The following is a 6,463-nucleotide window of genomic DNA, read 5'->3' on the forward strand; positions in this document are numbered from 1 at the left end:
ATGTAATTTTTTGTTATTTCTTGTATTCGTTGTACTGTAAATTAGATCAGAAGTTTTCTTGAAGAAACAACAGCGGGCGGACAACGTCTCCAAATCTCATTATCTACACTACTATTAAACAAGAGAACATATTCCTGGCGGACGAAAACTCTGGCGTTCGCATGCCCGCACATGGGAAACAACTGCCTCCTCGATTCCGCTGATAGCTCCCTAATTTTCGGGCCGATTCTGCCTTCCCGATACTTCTTTCTCTCCCCAGATCGAGTAAAACGGCGCCGCCGCTCCTTCCTTCTCCTCCTCCTGTGCACTTCCCCCCGATCCACCCCGCCTCCGGTCGTCGCCCGCGCTCCTGCAAGCCGCCACCGACCTCCTCGGCCGATCAACCGCGCCCAACGCCCTCCTTTGTTTTATTTCCCTCTCCTCACTAATTTCTCTCTGTTCCCAAACTACAGGACGCAATGGCCATCGGAGGCAGGGGACGCGGCTGCGATGGCTCCGAGCTCGGCGGCGTGGAAGCCATTGGAGGCGCTGGCGAGGCCAAGGTCGGTGAGCCTGGCAGCGGCGGTCTGGTACATTGAGCGCAGGTAGGACTTCCTCATGAGTTGTTTTCCTCCAACGCCGGGGTGTGGATCTACGTGCGGGTTGCAGCCGCCGCCACCGCCTCGATCCCGACCCCCTTCCCCCCGCTTCCCGGGGACAGACCCCGTCGCCTTCTCCCTTCTTCCTCGGACCCCAAGACGTCCTGCTGTCATCTCCACCCCGTCTCAGTCTTCATCCGACCATCAGGTTTCCTTCCCCTCAATACCACTAGGCCGTAGAGATGGGATCTTCACAAATTCCGGGTCAGATCCGCCCCTGGTGTCCATAGCAGGATCATGCATGTTGTTGTGTTGATGGCTTCCATCTTGTGGATGATGATTTGTGTATGATTGGTGTTCTATCTTTATCTTGCGTGGTTACAAATTTTAGTTGTTTTTACAAAGAATGGTGTGCGATAGCTTAGTGCATTTTATTTTATAGTAAAATAATTAGAACTACTCTGCACATGGATACCCTTGCGTGTACAATTGCTGTATTTTTTAGAAGATACTAACTAACTAAAGATTTTAACTGCCGCTCTTTGTAGATTTTGAAGGAAGGAGAGAAGTCTGCTAAGCCACCCCCTTAGGAAGCGGATGGACTAGCTCGACGCGGTCTTTTCCTGCCCATTCCGCAATCATGGGAGCAGCATTGAATGCCGGATGTTAGTACTATATTCACGTGGTTTCCTGTTAGTTGGTTGATAATGGATGGCTATCTATCCATTCAACATTGTGAATGGCCTTCTTTTTCTCATCAGTCATATGCACAACCTCACCCCATCATTGTGCGCCCAGTCTGTCCGCTCACGCATTCACATTGAGGAAGATGATGAGTACCTCGGCCATGCCGCCGTCCACTCCCCATCGTGGCGCGCCCCCGCTCGTCATCCGTCTGCAGCTTTTCCAGTCCCGGCCGCCGGAGAGTCTCACTGCTGGGAACAAGCACCTTGCAATCGTGGTGTGCTTCTCCGTTGGTGCTGCTGTATAGACATCTTGCAAGTAAGTGACCTTCAATCCAAATATCTTTCTCTGCACTTGATTTCAGTTGCTTTCTTACGGTCTCCTGAATTACTTGGCATGTGTCAGCCATTCTGAATAGGGAACATTCTTACGGGACATCATGTTCACTTGGGATACTTACTGGATTAAGGAAGAAATTTTGAAATGCTTCTGAAACAATATCGTTTCATTATTTGAGGACTTTGGGTAGTTCAACATGTTCGATTGAGCATAATTAAGAAGCTTCATTTGTAATTATATAAAAAAATTGTAAAATGATCTGTAAAAGTTGAACTTCTCACCAAAATTATATCACTGAAGTTAAATCAAGTGAAAAAATAGTGTGCTGCAGTGCAGTGAAAAAAATAATGTGCTGCAGTGCAGTTACTTGCAGCTGGGGTTGATCTGATGAAGAAATTATTCTGTTAAAAACCTGGCAGATAGTTTTTCTGCTGGCAATATGATTACACTTGTTTGAATGTGCTTGTTTTGGATTAAATGATAGAATGGGTGTTGTACTGTTGTTCTTGATTTTCTCACTTATTTAGTAGTGTTTGACGGGCATTCTGATCATCTTTTGAGACCACTTTCAAGATGGTACGTGATTGAAAAGCTCGGACTTTCCTGTTAGCAAGAGTATTTTATATCTGACCATGAAAATCTGTAATGCTATTGTTCCTACAGATTCAAGAACTCAGATTTAGTAACAGATAGATTTTTATCATGCCTCGCTATGAAATCATGTTTGGTTGCAGTGCAAAGGTCAATTGAGAATGTGAGATCCTTTGTGAAGAACTGTAGATGCTTGCTTGTCGACTGCCTAGAGATTTTGTTTCTGAACTTTTTTGTGTTGATCGCAGGATGTTGCTGATATATGGTCGTGTTTGTTCAAAAAAGTCATGAGGTGTTACTGATCAGGATATTAATATATCCCAATCTCATCACAGGATTTGTTCACTGGGTTTCTGAAACTATATAGCATTTTATTAGTTATGGGTTGGGGCAGTCTTCCTTTTTTCCTCTTGAGAAAACATTGAAGCTTAATGTCTTGATGCATTTGAAAAAGAGAATGGGAAATCAAAATAATTTACTTAAGGGTTACATGAGTGCCTCTGAATTTTAAAAAAATGTCAGCAATAGTTTCCTGTTTTGACTAAGATTCTTTATTTTCTTGGGAGCAAGCATTTTCTGTAATTCACACCACAACATGACGGCATGTGCATAGAAAAAACCATCATTTCGGTAATCGGAATATTAGCTTCGGTAGCCTCATTTGCAATTGTGCCTGTCTATCAGGTTGATGCCGAGGTAGCTAGCAAAGATGCATGATGCATATATTATTCAGTACTGTTCTTACTGACGTTTTTCTTTCTGATGATAAACCACGGGGATAAATTGGCAATGTATCTCTTCACCTTCCAGAATGAGAGCTTCACAGAGGTCCTCCTGGTGTGGGAGATCATGAGAGCCTAGAAATGCAAATGAGGCTGGAAGGATTATTTCGTTGGTGTCCGAGAGCGAAATATTTTGTGTAGCAAAGTTAGCCATGGACCCTGTGTGGGAGCTTTGGGATGATGATCTTGCCGCTACGCTGGTCATGTGTCAAGCGTACGCCTTTTACTTTTAATACACGGCATTTTTGAGGTGCAGGATTTCTCCAACAGCACTATACATAGGGCCTTCCAGACTATCTCATAGATTTTATCCTGTAAAGTCGTCTGAGTTGTTTCATATTGTCGAGTGTGAATGAAGTGCAGGGGATGCCACTTCTGCTGGTTGGGATGTTGATGGCGTGTGTGCTTTTTGCCGCTGCTAGCATCTAGATCAGTAGTATAGTGCACAACTGCATTAGCTTGGGATGTATGTGCTTCAATATTTTTTTCCTGTTGGGCTTTAATATTCTACTAAATTTCTGATCGATAAAAATGTTTGTGGCTACTATAGTACTACCTCCTTTCCAAAATAGATGACTCAACTTTTTACAACTTTAGTACAAAGCTGAGTCAGCTATTTTGGAACGGAGGGAGTAAATGTGAAATATACAAACATTTATTCCTTGTTTTCTTATATCGTCTAATGTGTTTGGCACTTTTTCTTTCAGATTTACCTCTCATTGTACAGCAGGTACAAGGTCTCAACATGTTCAAGGCTACTTCCAGCTCTTCTTTTTTCATTTTCATCTTATTTTTGTTCATGCATTTTTGTACCATACAAGGACTTGAGGTGATTCGTTGGTTGTAGGGCATGGGGAGCTTCACAATTATGTTAGCTCTATACTGAATGTATCAAAACATTGTTATGGTTACTTCTTATTGTTTGGTTACATAAAGTCATGGCAGCACAAGTTGTATGTATATCTTGAGATACATGATGATGCGTCTTTGTGAGATTAATTGTGAACCCAATTTATTGATGCTTTGACAGTTTCTGATTTAGTGGCTTACACTGAAGGTGCATACCATCAGCAAAGATATGATTAGGCTTAAGATATAAGGAGAAATAACCATTATATATGAAAGTTAAATACACATGTTTTTTCGCTTCCGTGAAGGAGGGAGTTATGTTTAATGTTTAACTTTCACATTTTGTTGTGTATGGATCCATAGTCGATGACCAAGTTATTGTCTATGTGTTATTTGACTGTCAATCTGTGGGTTGTTGTATATAATGGCTAAGAAGTCCATTGTGTGCGCATGTTCGATTCGAGATATGGTAGCATATGGAAAGAATATTTGCAAAGCTATATATAGTTCAAATTTAGATTTGAGCTACACTGTTGCATTTGTTCATCTTATTGAAATAATTGTGTCCTAATTAGAATGACAGAGGAATTTTGCTTTTATTATTATACGTGCGTTGCACGTGCATGCTTACTAGTTTACACAAGACCACGTTTCCATGTGGAGGAACCGTGTATGGTTCTGATCTCTGAAGATGCCTGCACGTGCATCTGTTTAGTGGTTCAACTTTCCAGAGACGCTGCAGCAGCAAAGAACAAAACGGAGCTCGTCTAGAGCTAGTAGTATACACAGTAGATAAATCCACTTTGATTATTTATTTACAACCTATTACCAATTAATCAGCCACGATCAATCGCACCCAAGCCAGCTAGTTTTAGTGAATGCTTGATGAGACACAGAGAGATTCTGAAGTTACTACACGTCCAGGACACCGGCCTTGAGGTGGATGTTTCTGCGTGCGTAGAGCCTGTCCATTTCGTCGCCGTTGACGAGGCCGTTGCGGTTGTACCGCAGCGCCTCCCTGGCCTTCCACCAGGTGTACCACAGGTCCAGACAGCGCAGCACCTCCCGGGTGATGCGCCGGTCGCCGTCCATGCCTGATTGTAAGACCCGATGTATGGTATTGGTATGCAGCGGCGACTGCTTCACGTTGAGCGCGTGGCAGCGGCCAGGCTCGGCGTCCAACAGCTTGAGCGCGATGACCGGCAGCCCTTGTTTCCTTCTTCACCGGCGGGACAAAATTTGTCGCTGCCGGCGAGGATGTTTGGAGATGCATTGTCATCGGGGCAGCGGGCGGAAGCGAACCGGAGCCTAGCTAGCGAGTTGTATCTTACTATCTTATTTTATATCTTATATCTTATATATATATATATATATATATTTACTAATTGAAGGCATCATACGAAGCTCCACGTTAATCCACATCATTAAAAGTATGTTAGTCACTCTTAATCATCCGATCTGTGTAGTTGATCTATCTTGGCCATTCAATTTGCGTTACACCTGTGAGAAAAAATAATCAATCTAGACGTAAACCTGACCCAACCTGCACATAATTAACATCCGGAAAAAAATCAATATTTTCCTTAACAAAAACGTTATAAGAGTCGTGATCTCACAAGAAAAACAAACACCGTTATAAGAGACCATGTCTCACAAGAAACAGGACCATCAGCACAGTTGTAAAAAAAACAGTACCATGAGCACGTTTCCTAAAAAAAAAGGGTCATCACCACGTTCCCCTCCTTTCACGTACAGATGCAATCTTTGGTGGAAAAAAACAAAGGAAGCTACACCCATGGAAACTCCATTGATAGATTAAAAAAACAGGACCATGAGCACGTTTCCTAAAAAAAGGCCATCACCAAGTTCCTAACCTTTCAGGTATAGATTCAATCGTTGGTGAAAAGAAAAACAAAGGAAGCCTCCACCCATAAAATCTCCATGATAGATTAAAAAGTAGAAAATATCCCACCATTACGGATGGGAAAAAAATCTTCCATGATTCGGTTATAGCATGTCGCAATGACTCTACCCAACCTTGACTGCGGATATACTCCCTCCGTTCCAAAATATAGCGCGCCCACGCTTTTCGAGGTTCAACTTTGACCATAAATTTAACCCACGAGACCGACTGCGGCGGGATCAAAAATTATATAATTAAAAACTTTTTTTGAATACGAATTCATTGGTATAATTTTTTCGCCCGCCGCAGTCGGTCTTGTTGATTAAATTAATGGTCAAAGTTGAAGCACGGAAACCGAGGACGCGCTATATTTTGGAACGGAGGGAGTAATAAAAAGGAGAAAAAACATCGTCGTTGACTCCTGTACATGGCTGCGGCTGTCTCCTCCCCTTCAATATTCCTGCACCTACCAGTCGAGATTGACGGTGCCACGCCTTCTCTAATTGTTGAGTTGTAGTCTGTGATGGATGACCTTCAGCTTTCTGTTCTCCTGCGTGCTACCACCATGGGAAAATCAAGGTTGAATCCAGCATCTATTGCTTGATGGAAACGAACAAAGGTTCGGTCTCATTGCTTAATCGCGTCAATTACATCCATGGATGGAATAAGGGGATGCAATTGTTTATGGTCAAGTTCTGTAAACTTTGGTTACAACTGTACGCATAAGCATGTTAACT

The sequence above is a fragment of the Triticum dicoccoides genome, chromosome 7B (genome assembly GCF_002162155.2).
Source record: "Triticum dicoccoides isolate Atlit2015 ecotype Zavitan chromosome 7B, WEW_v2.0, whole genome shotgun sequence".
NCBI classification, from domain to species: Eukaryota; Viridiplantae; Streptophyta; class Magnoliopsida; order Poales; family Poaceae; genus Triticum; species Triticum dicoccoides.